This window comes from Balaenoptera borealis (genome assembly GCF_965194805.1).
Source record: "Balaenoptera borealis genome assembly, chromosome: 20".
NCBI classification, from domain to species: Eukaryota; Metazoa; Chordata; class Mammalia; order Artiodactyla; family Balaenopteridae; genus Balaenoptera; species Balaenoptera borealis.
In genome coordinates this window covers 59,744,975-59,765,602 of record NC_138879.1, presented here as the reverse complement: position 1 = coordinate 59,765,602, position 20,628 = coordinate 59,744,975, and the positions used below count along the sequence as shown (strand labels likewise).

The 20,628-nt window shown below is 46.9% G+C and overlaps 1 pseudogene across 1 annotated transcript; it reads right to left on the bottom strand.

The window, feature by feature from the left end:
• Nucleotides 1–4,002: 4,002 nt before the first annotated feature.
• Nucleotides 4,003–9,481, bottom strand: LOC309619180 (receptor-binding cancer antigen expressed on SiSo cells pseudogene; annotated as a pseudogene). The gene has a single exon. The product of its transcript is annotated as a receptor-binding cancer antigen expressed on SiSo cells pseudogene (transcript).
• Between the last annotated feature and the right edge of the window lie 11,147 nt (nucleotides 9,482–20,628).

Here is a 20,628-nt window from a genome sequence, read left to right as displayed (position 1 = left end):
GCACACCTCAGTCCTGCAGTCCCTGTAACTGCCCAGCGGCGAAGACGGAAGAAAGAGTCAGGAGACAGCCACAGAGGCATCCGTTTATTGGACGGGGAATCTTACACGGCAGAGGCAAAGGTCCTGGGGTGACGCCCCACTGTGTACGGCACAGGGCAGCAGTCTTCACTGTGGGGAGGGAGAGCTCTCAGTTTTAGGGAGCATGAGGTCAGAAGCACCCCTTGGTCAGTGGGGGAACTGCTTGAAGGAACAGGTCCCGCACAGCTCTGGGTTAGGAACCATCATGAGGGTCGATGTTTCCTGGTGATGACTGAACACCCTGGAGCCGCTCCAGTCCGAGGGCTAGAACAATCATTAGCTGGGGGTCAGGCTGATCACGCGGATAGTTACTGATTAAACTTTCAGATTAAGATGGGGAGGCAATCACGCGCATAAGGTAAGGGTGAGGCAGGGCCGGGTCGGGCAGGGGACGTACAGAGAGCAAGAGAGCAGCCATTTATGGGGCCTGACCATTCAACCATCAGAGAAGGCAAAGTTCAATGAAGAATTCAAGAGCGTATTGGTTGTGAAGATTAAATGAAGTAACACATAAAATACCTGCCACGGTGCCAGGGGCATAGTAGGTCCTCATAAAAGTGATAAAATTGCAAAGATCTGAGTTTCCAGGCCACTTGTAGGTTTATGAGTCATTTTGTGGTGATGATTCCCCAATTTACACATCCATCAGATAGTACAAGATCACACTGGCTATTCTGGGGATGCAATTAGGGTGATTTCGTTGGACTCCATTAAAGCCTAATCAGAGAAGAACAATACACATTCGAGAGAGAGGAGAGGGGGAAACAACAGAAGAAGGTAAAGTGGAAAAGGGAGCTGTGCCATAGCCATCTTCTGGCTTATGTGACTCTGCTGTAAGTATTGACAGCAGGCTTAGTTACTACTTGCGCTTAGAGCCTTGAATTAGGTTAAATCACATCTTGCCTCACAGTCCGGGGCAGCCGTGACAACTCCGAAGTCCTAAATTCTGACATGTCCGCGGAAGCCTAGTAGACACGCTAAGAATTAGGAAACGAAACATTGTGTTCTCTGGAACCCATTTCCAGAGCGTTCCCTGGCTTATCCTTCCCAACAGCCCTTTTTTTTTTTTAAGATTTTTTTTAAAATTAATTAATTAATTAATTAATTTTTGGCTGTGTTGGGTCTTTGTGCGAGGGCCTTCTCTAGTTGCGGCGAGCGGGGGCCACTCTTCATCGCGGTGCGCGGGCCTCTCACTATCGCGGCCTCTCTTGTTGCGGAGCACAGGCTCCAGACGCGCAGGCTCAGTAGTTGTGGCTCAGGGGCCCAGTTGCTCCGCGGCATGTGGGATCCTCCCAGACCAGGGCTCGAACCCGTATCCCCTGCATTGGCAGGCCGACTCCCAACCACCGCGCCGCCAGGGAAGCCCCCAACAGCCCTTTGAGATCGGTTATATCACAGAATTGAGGACTCTAGGGCAAAGAAACGTCAGGTGACCTGTCCAGTGGCACACAGTTAGTAGGCGGTGAGGACGGGGCTGGTATGCTTGCCACCTGCTTGGTAGAGGGACTCTTCCACAGTAATCCTTTCTTGTCTAAGGCAGTTTAAGCCCATATTTAAATTCTGATGAATAGGGACAAGGCTCTCCCTTTTATAGTTCTTCCATGTTGGAAGACAGCTGTTTTAGTCCCCAGAAGATGGCATCGTCTTCCTCTGACTGTTGATGGAATTACAGGGTCCTGTCTGCCATCAAGGCCTCTGTGCGTAGCCCCCAGTTGCCATCAGCGGCATCCGGCGGGTGACAGTAAGCAGGGCTTTTGGGTTTAGTAAAATGCCGAGTCAAGATCTCTAGGCTGAAAAACATCTCCAGAGATGAGTTCGGCCAACACTGTCACATGGGGCAAAGTTGAGAAAGTCACATTTATTGTCACATGGAGACTAGCTAGACAGGACCCTTGTCTCTCGCTAGCTACACCCACAGCCGATACCCTGCAGACAGATCTTTCCGCTTCTGGCTCTCCATTTCTCCAAGGTAAAGGGCATCCACGCTGCGCTAGTCTCTTCTGACCACGAACAAGTGTGGCAACCTTTTCATTAGATCATTGAAGACATTCGAGCCCAGCCAAACTTACTCGGGTTTATACTGAACTATGTCCTCAGCAAAACCAAAACCTAATAGGGTCACAGAAACTTTAAAAGGGGAAGGACAGGCAGGGAGGTGCAGACTTTCCAACTGTAATCCTCTTGGATTTTCCCATCTTAAGGGAGGGTTTCTTTCCTAATCAAGGTTTTCGAGGCAGATAGCAAAGGAGGAAAACCTGGCATAAAACAAAATCATCGGGACTTCCCTGGTGGTCCAGTGGCTAAGACTCCGTGCTCCCAATGCAGGGGGTCCAGGTTTGATCCCTGGTCAGGGAACTAGATCCCACATGCCGCAGCTAAGACCCAGTGCAGCCAAATAAATGAACAAATATTAAAAAACCCCAAAAAACCCGAAAATCTAAATGCCTGAAGTTCACGGACTCCCTGTCGACACAAATAATCAATAACCAAACTATAATGGGAATGGAAAAGAGTTTTATTTGAGCCAAACTGAGGACTGTAGCCCGGGAGACAGGCTCTCGGTAGCTCTGAGGATCTGCTACAGAGAAGCATGGTTTTCAGTGCAGTTTTATATCTTGTCAGAACGAACAACATCAAACAAGTCAGGGACACGTTCCTTCAAGGTTTCAAAAAAAACGGACCAGCAAATACAAAGCGAGTCAGGGTGGCCTTGGCACCTGTGAAGGGAGTCTTACCATCAAAGGAGAAACCAGCACTGGCGTCCCAGAAAGGGAGGCCTTTCATCTTTATTTTTAACAGGGACATTCTTTACTTCTGGTCAGTGCACCCTTTTCTTTACAGCAGATGGGCAGTATATGTTGGACAGCACACACAGGCTGTTTGGTTAGCGTATCATTCGAGTTAGCTCATGTATAACCAGAATGACTTCCCCCCCACCTCAATGTGTGAAAACTTCTTCCATTCTCCCCAAATCCGCAGTTTTTTTCCTCTGTGCGGCGGCCAGGGGCTTCCATCTCCCGTCACGGGCTGTGACTGGCCTTTCTTGTCAATTAATCAGGAGGCCACAGCTTGGAGAAGTCCTGTCCTCAGCCTGGGGCTCCGGGTTATGCAACGTTGGCTCCCAGTATTTGTAATGAAAAGTTTAAATGTTGCATCCTTGCTCCACGGCAATTACTTCTAGAGTCTGAGTACGACATCCCTTTATTCGGGTAGCTCATCAATGCAAGCACTTGCCAAGGCCAGCTCCCCTGCTCGCTCGCTTGGAAATCCAGACTGAGCTTGTAAAATGGAACAGTCCAGTGGGCTCCTGGGCTTCACTGTTACAAGCACAGCTTTGATGCGAACAGTCTTGAAGGTACATCTTTGCCTCTAGCCTTAACTGTTTTAGTACCTATTCTCTAGAAGAGGAAATGCTTGGACAGAAGCATTTTTAAAACATTTGCCGCATTACGATCCAAACAGCTAGTTCCAGTTTATATTCTTTTCCAGTCCTGAATGAGAATATCTACTTCCCCACACTCTTTGCCAGTGTTGGCACTCATCCTTTTTTTGTATTCACTGGACATTGACTGTTTTGTCATAAGAGTGATTTATGGGACTTCCCTGGTGGCGTAGTGGTTAAGAATCTGCCTGCCAATGCAGGGGACACAGGTTCGAGCCCTGGTCCGGGAAGATCCCACATGCCACGGAGCAACTAAGCCCGTGTGCCACAACTACTGAGCCTGCGCTCTAGAGCCCGCGAGCCACAACTACTGAAGCCCACGCGCCACAACTACAGAAGCCCACGTGCCTAGAGCCCATGCTCTAGGCAGCAAGAAAAGCCCCCACAATGAGAAGCCCGCACACCACAACGAAGAGTAGCCCCCGCTCGCCGCAACTAGAGAAAGCCCGCGCGCAGCAACGAAGACCCAATGCAGACAAAAATAAATAAGTAAAATAAATTTATTTTTAAAAAATTTCCATATTTTACAGAAGGTGTTTTTTTTTTGTTTGTGGGGTTTTTTGCGGGGGGGATTGTTTTGTTTTGTTTTTGTTTTTTGGTGTAATAGAGTTTAGTCCTAAAATAAGGAAGCAGTTCTTTGCGATTTCTGGGCATCAGCAGAATTTTGGTGAGCAGCAAGGCCGGAACTGGGGTGAGGCGAGTGAGGCATTCTCCGGCAGGTAGGGACACCAAAAGCCTCAGCAGTTAGGATAAATTTTTAAAATGCAGTATTTTGAAAAACAAAAATTGGGGCTTCCCTGGCGGGCCAGTGGTTAAGACTCCGTGCCCCCAATGCCCGGGGCACGGGTTCGATGCTGCGCGGCCAAAAGAGAAACCAAAAAGCAAAAAAAAAAAAAAAAAAAAAAGACGACGTGACCCTGCACAGCTGCACGACCACTGCACTGCTGCACTCTGGTCTGTCCTGGCAGGCAGGGCTCTCACTTTTCAGAGGGGTCCCTGTACACTACCTGCACCAACCTCTTTAATCCCTTTGTCCATTTGCGTCACCACACTGTCCTGTAGGGGTGCAGCCACAGCACGATTAAACATAGGTTTTGCTTCTACATCCCAGGAGAAGAGGGGCCGGGACGTGTGTATCCAAAATTCTGAGCAGGATTTCAAGAGCGTCTCTGATCTTTCCTTGTGGGTGAGGCATTCCTTCCGGTAGATTCTGGGCCCTTGGCCTCCGTGGGAAGGGCACTGGCTCTTCCTCACAGTGACTTCGCTGTGCGGCCAAGGCTGGAGGGCTTGCGGGGGAGAAGGGAAAGGAGTGTGTGATCAGCCTGAAGGTGAATCCAAACCTGGGGACTCCAGCACCTCATTCACTGCCTCCACTCCTTTGGTCCCCCCATTCCTCCCCCCGTCAGGGTCCACGTCACCCCTGGGCCACCAAAAGCAATAAGGAGGTGACTCTGGTCTCTGGCTACGTGGAATCCGAACACGGCATCAGCAATCATGCTGTGAGCTGGCTGGCTCTTCCCTTAGGAGCACAGGGATAGAGCCTCCTGGCCTCTGCTTCTCTAACAGCCCTGGGGTCAATCCCAAATGCCTCTAGTGTCACACGTGGCCACAAACACAGAAACAGCCGCGCCTCCTTTCCTGTTAGACAGTAGATGCTCTGGCGGTCTCAGCTGCCCCCAACCCCAAGTTCACGGCGAGCATCAGACGGTTTCCCTTCCTCCGGCAAAGGCGGGGCGGCTCCATCTCTCCTTCTCTAAAGAACACCAGGCCCTGCGGGTGTTGTATTTATTGAATTAATTGATGGCTTCTTGTTCTTAAGCAGACCAGGATAGCGCTCTTTCTTACTTAGTAGCTTTTTTACTTAAAAGCATATTTACTCCCTTATTTAATAGTTTTATCTTTCTTACTTAATAAAAAGGAAAAAGTACTGTCTAAAAGCAGGGTCTTAGGACTCCCATGAGGTAGACAATGAGCCCTTTAACATTATGCTAGAAAACATATCAACTAAAATATGCGGACAACACAGTGACAGGTGAGAATATTAACAAAATGTTAGGTACAATATAATCTCATCTCAAAATTGGATTTGAAGCGACTGGAAGGGGCGGGTGCTAATGTCTTTCTCGATTTGGGCGCCGGATACACAAGTATTGGCACTTTGTGAAAATTCATGGCTTCTTTTCCGGATGTGTGCTGTCAGCTGACAGTCCAGTAACATATTTGGGATGTGGATGTAGCCGGTAAAAATCTGCAAAAAGAAATACCGCACATGGAAGTATTAGCAGTGGTTATGTCTGGATGGTGGATGGTCAAAGATTCTAATTTTCTTCCAGGCGCTGTTCTGGCTTTCCTCAAAGACAATGTTTATTTTTATAGTTTAAATATAATAATTGTAAATCAACTATACTTCAGTTTTTAAAAATTGACAAATGCAATGAGCCGACTTGCAAAGTGAAAAAAAATAGTAAAGTCCTTGCGTTTATCAAGCTCGTTTATTAAGTCCTTAGTTTCCCGGCGATGGGAGATGTCCACCCCGCTTTCTTTTTTGGGGGTCTCTGGAAGGAGCCGGGGCCCCGGCCTCGGCCACGCCCCGCACTCGCTTGCGGCGCCCCTCCCCCGGTCGCGCAGGCGCGTGGCGGCCGGCTCCTCCTCCGAGTGGGGGCGGGCGGCGCGGGGAGAGCGCCTGCGTCTCCGGGGCCGCGCGATGGCGCCGCCTCAGCGAGGCCTTTAATGACGCGGAGCCTTACGCTCATTGCGACCTCGTGGCGCAATGGTAGCGCGTCTGACTCCAGATCAGAAGGTTGCGTGTTCAAGTCACGTCGGGGTCAAGTCGGCTTTTTTCCTCCCAAGTGCAGGGGCGCGTGAGGAGCGGAGTGGCGGCCCCACGCGAGGGATTTGGCCCCACGGAGGTGAATTATCCTCCCAGCTGCTTGGAAAACCCACTCTTTTTCTTCCCAGCGGGAACATAGAGCAGCTCCTCCCGGGACCGGCAGGGGGCGGTGCGTCGGGCCTCGGAGCGACCCCCCCCGCCCCCACCCCTCCCGCCTCGCCCGTCTCCCCTCCCCCACCCCGCAGCCCCGGGTGACCTCGCCCCCGGAGGGTGTCCCCGCGGGAGGTGGACCCCCCGCCCCGGGAGGCGGCGCGCCTTCTGCACGTGACCCCGCAGGTGGCCCTCATCTGACCGCCCCGCGGGCTCGGCCGCACGTGGATGTGGCTTCACGTTGGCGTCCGCAGGTCTGGCCGCAGGTGCAACCCGCACGGGGGGCTGGACGGCGGCGGGGGCTGCTCGTGCTCCCCCGGGCGTCCACACCCGCCGCGGGGACAGCAGCCTCCGGGGGCCTCGGAGCGACGGCCGAGCTCTGCGCAGCCCCGCGGCCCCGAGACGCCCCGGGAGGGGAGAGCCGGGCTTCCCCGCAGGCGCTCCACGTCCTCGCCCCTGACGGTGGTCGCACCCACTCGGGCGGCGAGCCCGCTCCTGCGCGGTCTTGCGCGGCTGTCCCCGGAGACCAGGACCGGCCCTGTTCCTATGTGGGTAGAAGAGCCAGCCAAGAAGAAGAAAGCGTTTGGAATCTTAAATGACAGGAAACCCTTAAGCCTCCGGTGTTAGTATCTGTGGCTGCAGACTAGGAGCGGCTCTGCTGAGGGGGCCTGCAGAAAATCAGGGGTCTCGGGAGCTGTATGGCCAGGCCACGCAAGATGGCTGTTCTCTTGCTGTCTGCACGTTCCCCTGCCCGGCCAGGGCCTGTTTCACCTACCCCTATGCCCAGGACCCAGCTGGTGATAGCTTACCATAGGGGCGGTGAGGGGCCTGCCCCTCCTCTGGTTTCCCTGGTAACTAATGAGGCAACCTGATGAAATTCCCCCTATAAAGGGCCCCGCTCCTCTTCCCCTTGGGAGCGAAGGCTAACACCGTGTCCTGCCTGCAGTTTGCAGCCCACCGAGGGGTGTCGCTCCAGGGCCTTGCTTCAGACGTGTAAGCTCCCCTATCCACTGAACCATGGATGTGTCTCTTGCTGACTCCGGGCTCGCTCTTCTGTCTTCAAGCTGGGCAAGCACAGGCCATGAGCACACCTGTGCATTCAGAGAAGTCACACGTGGAAAGGAAAAACATGTCAAGGGGTTCCTTGAAGGAGACGGTGAGGGTGCAGGGAGCATGGGAGTCCGGGGTGAGCACGTACATCTGGTTGGAAGAACTGAGGGATTAGGTCCAAAGGGAGCAGCCGCTAGTTTTGTGAATAACGATGTAAAAAGGCTCTTCTGGGTTCCCGCAAAAAGAGTAAAACCCCGGGATCCACTCTTCCCCCACAGTTGTTCAATTCCCCTTGCCTTCAGAAGAGAAAGGAACATGGAAAGATAGACACAGAATGATCTGGTTACAGGAGCTAATCTTACAGAGGTTGCTAGAAAATACGGTGAAGGTGATTCTCAAAAATGATTTGCTATGCCACCTTGAATAATTTTTATTGCGTATTGTCAGTGAAATTTCTGTATGTTATTACCATCAGGTTTGAGTACATGAGCTGTGCATGAAACAAAAAATTAACATGATTTTAAAAATTTTAATAGAATATCAAATGTATGCAGCACTACTGTATTCATTTTCTTTTAAAATTCTCATAAATTAAAAACAACAGGAAAAAACGGATTACTAAATAAAATAAAATTTTTTTTCTCTGAAAAAAAGCAAGTTACACAAAAACTTTATTTTTTTGTGATAAATAAAATTATTGCATTTAATGTCATTTTCTTGAAAACCAAAATTACCAAATTCCTTAATGTTGTATCAAACATGAACAATGCCAGTTTAAGTTAGAGGAAATGTATGCCAACACCAGCTTCTGACAACAAAAATGAGAAGTTAAAGCCCTGCAGGTTTGTCTGATTTAGGTCAGGTAATCATGGAAACAAAAGAATATTTAAAAGAATTCATTTTATCATTATGCACATTGAAGGAAAGCATTATAGACAGGAGAGTTGTTTCCCACCATAAAATTAATTACACCCATTTATTAAGCTAGAAACACCAGCTTGAAAAGGTACTGATATATGCCATTTGTAATAATTTCTCTACAGCAAACAATTGTCTTACAGTTGGAACATGTTGAAGGAAATATTGTCTTATAAGTCTTTTTTGTTCTTTGGATCTCAGTCACTAAGAGTTCAAGGGACTTTGAGAGCTTCCTGGTGTCCTGGTTGGCCTGATGAATGCATTAAAGTCAAGCAGTGTTATCTGTATTCTGAAAATACTCTTAGCTCCATGCGAATGTTGCTTGGGTTATGGAGCTCATATTTCTCCCACTGGCACCATGACATCTGAAGAACATTTGTTATGAAAGTTTCACACCAGTTTCGTTTTGTTCCTTCTTCATTAGCCGCTGTGCTTCCTTTTCCGTTTTCTTCCTTTGTTGTTCTGCTGCTCTCTCTTCTCTGTCTGCTATCTTCTGCTGCTCAGAACTTGGGCTTGCCGCCTCGTCTTCCTCCTATGCATTGGTATTTTCCTGCCAGGTTTCCATGTCACCTAATTCAGGAGATTGGTGAATAAAAGGCATATCTTGTGTAGCTGCTAGTGTATTAGAGAAACCTGTGCTACCATCTGGGATGCCAAAATTTAATGGTTCTCTCTTCTTAATAATGACTTTCTGAGTTCTCCTTATAGTTGGTGTCATGTCCTTAAAACAGTCAGGTGCCAGTTTTTCTAAAGCATTTTGTTGTGTTGCCACATCCCTATTCCCTCCTTTAATCTTTACACTTGTGGGTGCATCTGCATCTCAAGAAGTCCACTCTTCAACGTCTGTCTGTTTAGCAACTGATGAATAATCAACTGTAGCTGGGAAAGTTATTTGGTCTCCACTTAATTAATTTCCATCCTCTGCCAGATCTGCATATTAATCTCCTTAGGAATGAGAATACTGTTGCTAGGCAGGTACAAACTTTAAATAACCGAAACCGTGTGATAGCCATGGTGGGAATCAAAACCTGAAATTGACTGATGAGAAAAAAAAAATCATACCCACTGTACAGATGCGAAAAATGACAGGAGCGTTTTTCAGGTTACACAATCTGATGCCATATGCACGACGTTTGGTGAAACGCTCTCAATTGCTCCAAGTGGTTGCCTAGTGGGCTGGGATTTGGATTTTGGAAAAATCTGCCTGGGAAGGAGCAAGGCCTGCCCCTCCCCCTCTGCACAAAAACTTTAAACACACAAAGAATGTGAACACATACTGTACATGTTAATGGATACATGCTTAATATGTATCCATGTCGGACTGTGGATCGGAATTATACACACCAGCTCTGGGAGGGTGGTTCCCATCCAGGGAATGAGGAGGAAGAGGGGACTCTAAAAAATTTTTTTAATGGAAGTAGCCAAGACATTAATATTTATTAAATCTGGTTAGAAGTTCACGAGATCTAACTTTATGAAACATGAGTTTCAGGTCGGTGTTCACTCTATAGGCATAGTCCAAAATCTCCAAGTCAAGAAGTTAATGGATAATTCCCCAGTCAGTAGGACCCCCAGCATGCTGGCAGAAGTAAATTCTCTCTGAAAAAAATACATCCTCAAAACAGGCCTTCTGGGGGGTGAGGGACGAATTGGGAGATGGGGATTGACATATATACACTATTGTTTTTCAATTAATTTAATTTAATTTCTTTATTTTTGGCTGGGTTTTGTCTTCCTTGCTTCACGCGGGCTTTCTCTAGTTGTGGTGAGCGGGGGCCATTCTTCGTTGTGGTGCGCGGGCTCTAGGCATGTGGGCTCAGTAGTTGTGGCTCACGGGCCCAGTTGCTCCACGGCACGTGGGATCTTCCCGGACCAGGGCTCGAACCCGTGTCCCCTGCATTGGCAGGCGGATTCTCAACCACTGCGCCACCAGGGAAGTTCCAACATATATACACTAATGATACTGTGTATAAAATAGATAACTAATGAGAACCTGCTGTATAGCACAGGGAACTCTACTCAGTGTTCTGCAGTGACCTAAATGGGAAGGAAATCCAAAAAAAGAGGGAATATATGTATCTGTCTAGCTGATTCACTATGCTCTACAGTAGAAACTAACACAACATTGTACAGAAACTATACTCCAATTTAAAAAACAAAAAGAACAGTCCATCTAGTTTTAGCATATAAAGTCCCAGGCAAAATGCGCTCATAATATATTTTACTTTATTTTTTCAAACCTAGGCTTTCTTTTTTTTAAATTATTATTATTTTTATTTATTTTTGGCTGCGTTGGGTCTTCGTTGCTGCGTGCAGGCTTTTCTCTAGTTGCGGCGAATGGGGGCTACTCTTCGTTGTGGTGCACGGGCTTCTCATTGCGTTGGCTTGTTGCGGAGCATGGGCTCTAGGCGCACGGGTTCAGTAGTTGTGGCTCATGGGCTCTAGAGCGCAGGCTCAGTAGTTGTGGTGCATGGGCTTAGTTGCTCCGCGGCATGTGGGATCTTCCCAGGGCTCGAACCCGTGTCTCCTGCATTGGCAGGCCGATTCTTAACCACTGTGCCACCAGGGAAGCCCTCATAATATATTTTAAAAGAAAATAAATCAAGAGAGAATACCTATATACTGCATAAAGAAATGCACAATAGAGAAAGTAAGGATTTTAAAAACAACCAGAGAGGGAAAAAAAGATTATTTAAAAAAAAATAACTAACACTTAGACTGAAGCAGAGTTCTCAGCAGCAACAATAGGAGCCAGGAAAAGTGCACTAATAATTCCAAACTACTGAAAGAAAGTAACTGCCAACCTACAATTATATACTTGGGAAATTATCTTTCAAGAACACAGAGATTTTCAAGTAAATGAAACCACCAGCATCCCTCCCTGAAGGACTATGTGAAGGATGTACTTCAGGAAGAAGGGAAATGACCCAAGACAAAGGTCTGGGAGGCAAGGACTAGGAGCAAAGAAAATGAAAAACACTGGGTAGAGCTAAAAACCGAGACCATAAAGAAACAATAGCGGGGCTTCCCTGCTGGCACAGACAAAATGTTAGTTAAAGATATAAAGATTTGGGGAGATTGGTTCAAGATGGCAGAGTAGAAGGACGTGTGCTTACTCCCTCTTGCGAGAGCACCGGAATCACAACTAACTGCTGAACAATCATCGACAGGAAGACACTGGAACTTACCAAAAAAGATCCCCCACATCCAAAGACAAAGGAGAAGTCACAATGAGACGGTAGGAGGGGCACGATCACAATAAAATCAAATCCCAGAACTGCAGGGTTGGTGACTCACAAACTGGAGAACACTTATACCACAGAAGTCCACCCACTGGAGTGAAGGTTCTGAGCCCCATGTCAGGCTTCCCAACCTGGGGGTCCGGCAACGGGAGGAGGAACTCCTAGAGAATCAGACTTTGAAGGCTAGCGGTATTTGACTGCAGGACTTTGACAGGACTGGGGGAAACAGAGAATCCAATCTTGGAGGGCACACACAAAGTAGTGTGCGCATCAGGACCCAGGGGAAGGAGCAGTGACCCCATGGGAGACTGAACCAGACCTACCTGCTAGTGTTGGAGGGTCTCCTGCAGAGACGGGGGGTGACTGTGCCTCACCATGAGGACAGGGAAGTTCTGGCAAGTACTTCCTGGCAGCAGAAGTTCTGGGAAGTACTCCTTGAGCCCTCCCAGAGTCCGCCATTAGCCCCACCAAAGAGCCGGGTAGACTCCAGTGCTGGGTTGCCTCAGGCCAAACAACCAACAGGGAGGGAACCCAGCCCCACCCATCAGCAGACAAGCAGATTAAAGTTTTACTGAGCTCTGCCCACCAGAGCAACACCCAGCTCTACCCACCACCAGTCCCTCCCATCAGGAAGCTGGCACAAGCCTCTTAGATAGCCTCATCCACCAAAGGGCAGACAGCAGAAGCAAGAAGAACTACAATTCTGCAGCCTGTGGAAGGAAAACCACATTCACAGATAGACAAAATGAAAAGGCAGAGGACTTTGTACCAGATGAAGGAACAAGATAAAACCCCAGAAAAACAACTAAATGAAGTGGAGATAGGCGACCTTGCAGAAAAAGAATTCAGAATAATGATGGTGAAGATGATCCAGGACCTCGGAATAAGAATGGAGGCAAAGATCGAGAAGATGCAAGAAAAGTTTAACAAAGTTCTAGAAGAATTAAAGAACAAACACCTAGAAGAATTAACAAACAGAGATGAACAATACAATAACTGAAATGAAAACTACACTAGAAGGAATCAATAGCAGAATAACTGAGGCAGAAGAACGGATAAGTGACCTGGAAGACAGAATGGTGGAATTCACTGCTGCGGAACAGACTAAAGAAAAAAGAATGAAAAGAAATGAAGACAGCCTAAGAGACCTCTGGGACAACATTAAACGCAACAACATTCGCATTATAGGGGTCCCAGAAGGAGAAGACAGAGAGAAAGGACCAGAGAAAATATCTGAAGAGATTATAGTCGAAAACTTGCCTAACATGGGAAAGGAAATAGCCACCCAAGTCCAGGAAGCACAGCGAGTCCCATACAGGATAAACCCAAGGAGAAACACACTGAGACACATAGTAATCAAATTGGCAAAAATTAAAGACAAAGAAAAATTATTTAAAGCAACAAGGGAAAAACAACAAATAATATACAAGGGAACTCCCATAAGGTTAACAGCTGATTTCTCAGCAGAAACTCTACAAGCCAGAAGGGAGTGCCATGATATATTTAAAGTGATGAAAGGGAAGAACCTACAACCAAGATTACTCTACCTGACAGGGATCTCATTCAGATTTGATGCAGAAATCAAAAGCTTTACAGACAAGCAAAAGCTAAGAGAATTCAGCACCACCAAACCAGCTCTACAATAAATGCTAAAGAAACTTCTCTAAGTGGGAAACACAAGAGAAGAAAAGGACCTACAAAAACAAACCCATAACAATTAAGAAAATGGTAATAGAAACATACATATGGATAATTACCTTAAACGTGAATGGATTAAATGCTCCAACCAAAAGACACAGGCTTGCTGAATGGATACAAAAACAAGACCCATATATATGCTGTCTGCAAGAAACCCACTTCAGACCTAGGACACATACAGACAAAGTGAGAGGATGGAAAAAGATATTGCATGCAAATGGAAATCAAAAGAAAGCTGGAATAGCAATACTCATATCAGATAAAATAGACTTTAAAATAAAGAATATTACAAGAGACAAGGAAGGACACTACATAATGATCAAGGGATCAATCCAAGAAGGAGATATAACAATTATAAATATATATGCACCCAACATAGGAGCACCTCAATACATAAGGCAACTGCTAACAGCTATAAAAGAGGAAATCGACAGTAACACAATAATAGTGGGGGACTTTAACACCTCACTTACACCAATGGACAGATCATCCAGACAGAAAATTAATAAGGAAACACAAGCTTTAAATGACACCATAGACCAGATAGATTTAATTGATATTTATAGGACATTCCATCCAAAACCAGCAGATTACACTTTCTTCTCAAGTGCACATGGAACATTCTCCAGGATAGATCACATCTTGAGTCACAAATCAAGCCTCAGTAAATTTAAGAAAATTGAAATCATATCAAGCATTTTTTCCGACCACAACGCTATGAGATTAGAAATCAATTACAGGGAAAAAAACCATAAAAAACACAAACACATGGAGGCTAAACAATTCATTACTAAATAACCAAGAGATCACTGAAGAAATCAAAGAGGAAATCAAAAAATACCTAGAGACAAATTACAATGAAAACACGACTATCCAAAACCTATGGTATGCAGTTCTAAGAGGGAAGTTTATAGCAATACAAACCTACCTCATGAAACAAGAAACATCTCAAATAAACAATCTAACCTTACACCTAAAGGAACTAGAGAAAGAAGAACAAACAAAACCCAAAGTTAGCAGAAGGAAAGAAATCATAAAGATCAGAGCAGAAAACAATAGCAAAGATCAATAAAACTAAAAGCTGGTTCTTTGAGAAGATAAACAAAGTTGATAAACCTTTAGCCAGTCTCATCAAGAAAAAGAGGGAGAGGATGCAAATCAATAAAATTGGAAATGAAAAAGGAGAAGTTACAACAGATACCGCAGAAATACAAAGCATCCTAAGAGACTACTACAAGCAACTCTATGCCAATAAAATGGACAACCTGGAAGAAATGGACAAATTTTAGAAAGGTATAACCTTCCAAGACTGAACCAGGAAGAAATAGAAAATATGAACAGACCAATCACAAGTAAGGAAATTGAAGCTGTGATTAAAAATCTTCCAACAAACAAAAGTCCAGGACCAGATGGCTTCACAGGTGAATTCTGTCATACAGAGACTGTCATACAGAGTGAAGAAAGTCAGAAAGAGAAAAACAAATATCGTATATTAATGCATAAATGTGGAACCTAGAAAAATGGTACAGATGAACCTGTTTGCAGGGCAGAAATATAGACACAGGTGTAGAGAACAAACGTATGGACACCAAGCGGGGAAAGTGGCGGGGGTGGTTTGGTGGTGGTGGGATGAATTGGGAGATTGGGATTGACATCTATACACTAATATGTATAAAATAGATAACCAATAAGAATGTGCTGTATAAAAAAATAAATAAAATAAAATTCAAAAATTCAAAATAAAGATATAAAGATTTGAATAATAAAATTAACAATGTTGATAAAATGGACACAGAGAGAACTCTGCATACAATAATTAGCAACGTTCTTGAGTCACATGGAACATTTTATAAAAATGTGATCACCTTCTAGAATATAAACTAAATCTCAACAAATTTCAAAGCATGTGTATTACTCAGGTCGCTTTCTCTGAGCAAATTACGATTAAGCTAGAAATCAGTCAGAAAAAGCTTACCAAAATTAGGATATTTGAAAACACTTCTGGGAGCTCCCCGGTGGTCCAGTAGTTAGGACTCAGTACTGTCACTGCCAGTGGCCCCTGGTTCAGGGAACTAAGATTCCACAGGCAGCATGGCTCAGCCAGAAAAAAAAAAAAAAAAAGAAAAAAGAAAACAGTTCTAAGTTACTTCCTAGGTGAAAGACAAAAGCGTACACTTAGACAGTTTAAAAACAAAGTATAAATATTGCAAAGGAGCAGATGAAACTACTGTCATTTACAGAAGATGTGATTGCATAACTGAAGGACCTAAAATGGCTGAAAAATTACTGAAAGCAAAAGACATCAGTGAGATGGTGAAATACGAAAGTAATGTACGGAAACTGATAGTTTTTATAAAAAACACCAACAACTAGTTAGACGGAATAAAGTCAGAGAGGGCAAAGGTGGGAACCAAATGCTTCACATGCATTTTTATGATGTTTTGATTTTTTGCCACAAAGTGAATATATTATCTCATCCAAAAAAAGTTATTCACACGGGTGGATGCTGTAGGACACAGGAAGACCTTCCCAAGGACACTTGGACGTGGACAGATTTTTTTTTTTTTTTTTTAAGTATTTGTTTTATTTATTTATTTATGGCTGCGTTGGGTCTTCGTTTCTGTGCGAGGGCTTTCTCTAGTTGTGGCAAGCGGGGGCCACTCTTCATCGCGGTGCGCGGGCCTCTCACTATCGCGGCCTCTCTTGTTGCGGAGCACAGGCTCCAGACGCGCAGGCTCAGTAGTTGTGGCTCACGGGCCCAGCTGCTCCGCGGCACGTGGGATCTTCCCAGACCAGGGCTCGAACCCGTGTGCCCTGCACTGGCAGGCAGACTCTCAACCACTGCGCCACCAGGGAAGCCCCGACGTGGACAGTTTTTAATGACAGGGTGTTGGGCAGGCGGGAAGTGCAGACAGTAAAAAGCCTCCGGGACTAAGGGACCCGGGCACCTGAGGGGCACAGGCAGAGAAGACATTTCTAGAACAAAACCTCTGACATCCGTGTCTAGGCTCTGGGATGGGAGGCCCCTGGCGGTGGCTTGTGTGGGGACAGGTGGAGCAGATGAGGGTTCCTCTGGAGGCCACTGCGTGACCCCGTGGGTGACTTCCATATGTCACAGGTGTGACCCATTGTCCCCGACCCGGTCCTAATGTGACATCTCTCCTGGGTCTCCCATTTGTGACGTGGACGTTTACAGCCCCCTCTGTGTCTGACCCAGTGTATGACCCTCCCATGTGACGCCTCTGTGCACCGGTCACTGTGACCCTTGCCCTCTGGCTTCCAACTGAGTTTGGCTGGTGTGGAGGAAGGAACTAGAAGGTGTGAACGTAAATGCAGACCAACCAAAGGGGACCAGCAAAGGCTCTTCATGCCCAGCTGTATGTGTGTGTGTGGGGGGGTGGGTGTTAACCACCAGCACTGGAATCTGGCAGAGACTCCAAGGCGGGTTGAGGTGAGGGAAGGATTCACGGCGGGACAGAGGGGAGGCTCAGGGCTGCCCTGCTGGAGGCCGCTGGCCTGGGGGGGTGCTGGAGGCCGGCTGACCGGAAGTGGGGCGTCCTGTGTGCTTGGTCAGGGGCCATGTCTGCCTTTCTCTGGCTGGTCCTGAGTTGGAAACAGGGACAGAAATTAGGGAAGCTGTCAGTTACTGATGGAGGCTTGGACATTTTGGGTCAATTATTGCAGAAGTTATTCTTTGGCTTCTTGGATTATCCCTAGAGATAGGGATCTGGCCTCTCCCGAGTCTGACATAGGCTGGCTTCTGGGTTGTTTATTACAGACAAAGGGTTGGCTTTCTGGGCAGGTTGCTTTAGATTGAGGGTCAGAGTTCTGTTTTTGTACACAGTCTGAGCACCGTGGCCACGGTCCACGTGCATATTCAGGCTCTCCCAGCTTGGAGTTTCGGATTCCGCTGTGGGTTCACTCTTGGCCAAAAGAACTCTCGCCGCCTGGGGTCTCCCTCTGGGTCCTGTGTGGGTTAATGGGGCAGAGTTTGTACGGTATTTTGAGACCAGCGAGGCTTCTTCCATCCTCCACTCCCACTCAGCCACTCCTTCTGTGTCGTCGCCTCTCTGGGGATAATCCTGCCCTGGGAGCTACTGAAGTCAGTGCAAGTCAGGTCTTGCACGAAGCTCCGAGGCAGGGAGCATCAGTCCTTTACAGGGCTGGCGACACGTGCATTTTTGGGGGGTGGGGGGACGTGCCATGCGGCTCGTGGGACCTTAGTTCCCCGACCAGGGTTTGAACCCAGGCCCTCAGCAGTGGAAGACTGCCGAGTCCCCTGGACCATCAGGGAACTCCCAACATCTGCATTCCCCTTTGGTGAGGAGAATGGGGCATAGTAGTTTGGAAGTACTGTTAGCAAGTATCAATAGTTTGTCTTTGGGTATTTCCTTATAATTGGCAGTTTTCTTAAAGTCAAATGTTATGGCCAAAAATAGCCTCTGAATGTTTGTTCTGAGATCCAGAAACCTGGAAGGTGGCCTTAGGGGTTTCTGGGCTTCCTGGAACCTTCTGGAAACTAACAGGGAGAGCAGGGTGGAGGTTTCTGGCTCACCGTGGGCTCCACCTCAGCCATGAAAGCAGATTCTCAGCAGTACTTAGGAGAAACATACACCCCAGGGCGGCTGGTGTTCCACTGAATTAACCTCTATTAAATATTTCCACGTCCAGGTCTGTGGTTAGGGATCATCATCTGTGCTGTCTCTCAGGCTGTGTGTTTTCTAGGCTTTATTGCCCGGCTAAATTGGAAAAAAGCCTGTCAGCAGGTAACTATACTCATTGCTCTCCTCTCCTGGAAAACACACACAACCAGTTTTACCTCTCTCTCCCTTATTTTGGAAGGTTCTTTTCTCTTTTATTATAAATGCTACTTTTTTGTCATTGTTGTTTTATTTTATTAGAGTTGATTTACAATGTTGTGTTAGTTTCAGGTGTACAGCACAGTGATTTAGTTATACACATATATATATATGCACCCCCCCATATATATATATATATATATATATATATATATACAGTGTCTGTGTGTGTGTATATTCTTTTTCAGATTCTTTTCCCTTACACAAAATATTGAGTATGTGTCATTGTTTTAACTGGACTTAATTCAGATGTGAAGGGCCGGCGACCCTGGCTTTATCTGCTCCCCTTTGTTTATTCATCAGATAGAAAAACAGGGGCTCTCTTCTTCCCTGGCTCCTATGCTAAACTTCCGCCTCTGTTCCTGAAAAGCCAATTTCAGGACAAGCTTTAGAACTGGAGAGAAAGGTGGAATGCCATCAAATTTATCCTGATATTTATCCTGTTTTTATGATCTCCCAGTGTTTCATTAAGATACCTGTGGGCATCTTTGTCTGTAAACTTCCTAGGGTCAGTGTAGGGTGTTAAATAGGTGATGGAGAAAAGAGGTGAAGGACGAGGAAGGGAGAATTCTACAGGATCCTGGTCCCCGACTTGCCCTCATCTTTTTTCCATCCAACCTTCCCCACCCACTGACCCCACTAGAGAGGCTCCCATGTTACACGTCAGTTAAAGAAAATGGCTCCACTGGGGAATTAAGCAAGTGTTTGATTAGCACTGTGGTGAAGCCTGTGGATTGACTTGGTCTCGTTTTCTAGGCTCAGGTACATGGCAATTTGAAACGAAACGTGGCCCAGGACAGGACTGTGGCTCTCTCCCAGGACCCACTTTGCCCAGGCATGACACAGCTGCCCCTGCTCTTGGGATGGGCCTGTCTAGGTGTTCACAACGAGATTTGCTGCGCTGAGCTCCCACTTAAATAGGGCAATAATGTCTCAGAAACAAATGATAAGGAACACCCAATTTCAGGTAAACAGTTGAAGTCTGTTTGCTTTTTTTTTTAGTTTTTATTTTTGGCTGCGTTAGGTCTTTGTTGCTGTGCGTGGGCTTTCTCTAGTTGTGGCGAGTGGGGGCTACTCTTCGTTGCGGTGCGCGGGCTTCTCATTGCGGTGGCTTCTCTTGTGGAGCACGGGCTCTAGGCGCATGGGCTTCAGTAGTGTGACATGCGGGCTCAGTAGTTGTGGCACACGAGCTCTAGAGCCCAGGCTCAGTAGTTGTGGCTCACGGGCTTAGTTGCTCCGCCGCATGTGGGATCTTCCTGGGCCAGGGCTCGAACCCGTGTCCCCTGCACTGGCAGGCGGATTCCCAACCACTGCGCCACCAGGGAAGCCCCCGAAGTTTGTTTGCTTTAATTGCAGACACAGACACACTGCTACAGATCATTAAAAGCTGCAGGTGATCAATTCAGTACTGATGCAAGCATTTAGGGTATTTTCCTTATTGTTACTCTTCTGAGGCATCCTGAGGCTAAGTCTAGGTCTGGGTCACTATCCTGCCTGGTACTTAGCAGGCCCTCTGATGAGAAGACTCACATCTCTCCCCAGTGCTGTGAACGGCCTTGAATCATCTCTTAGGTCATCTTTCTCCTCCACTGGCCTTATTCTCTTTCTGAGATGCTAATTCGATGAGTGCTGGCCCCTTGAACATTTCCCTGAAGCCTCTTAACTTAAAGAGCTACCTTATTTGTTGCGTTACTTGGTGGGGCAGAGCCCCTGAGGACCCCAGCTGACCACAGTGGGATCCAGTCCGTGTCTGTGGGTGAGTGGACAGCACCTGCCATAGGATTTCCTTTATTCTCCACGGTAGCAACTGCTTCTGGAATTACCATTCTCCCAGCTAGCAGTGCCTACATGCATCTCCTTTTATACAGAAGAAAAACACCCTTTTAAGGCACTGAGTTCCTTTTCATCTCCAGCAGGCCCTGAAAACCATGGAGGAATGTGGATAAGAGAGGTTGAAAAAACAGAGGAGATTCAGTCGGATCAGCAGACATGCCAGGTAGAGTGTCTTGAGGTTCATCCAAGGGCCACGTGGAAATTGTCTGGGAGACAGCGGGCGCTGCAGCGAGGGCTTCTGCTCTTCGGGGTCACTGTCATCTTGCTGGTGGGGGTTTTAGTGAGAGTCTATGTCCGAATTCAGTGATGTGGCGAGACAGAGAGAGAGAGGGAGAGAGAGGGAGAGAGAGCATAGGCCAAGGGATGCCTCTGACCTTACCAACAAAAATTCATTGGCCCAAAGGTGGCAGTTCGTTTTCAGTTAACGTTATTCAGCTGTGCCCATGGACGTCAAGAACTGAGAGTTCCAAGATATATTTTCTGATGAAGAAAAGGAAGGAAGGTAAAAAGTACGTGCTAGTCCAAAAC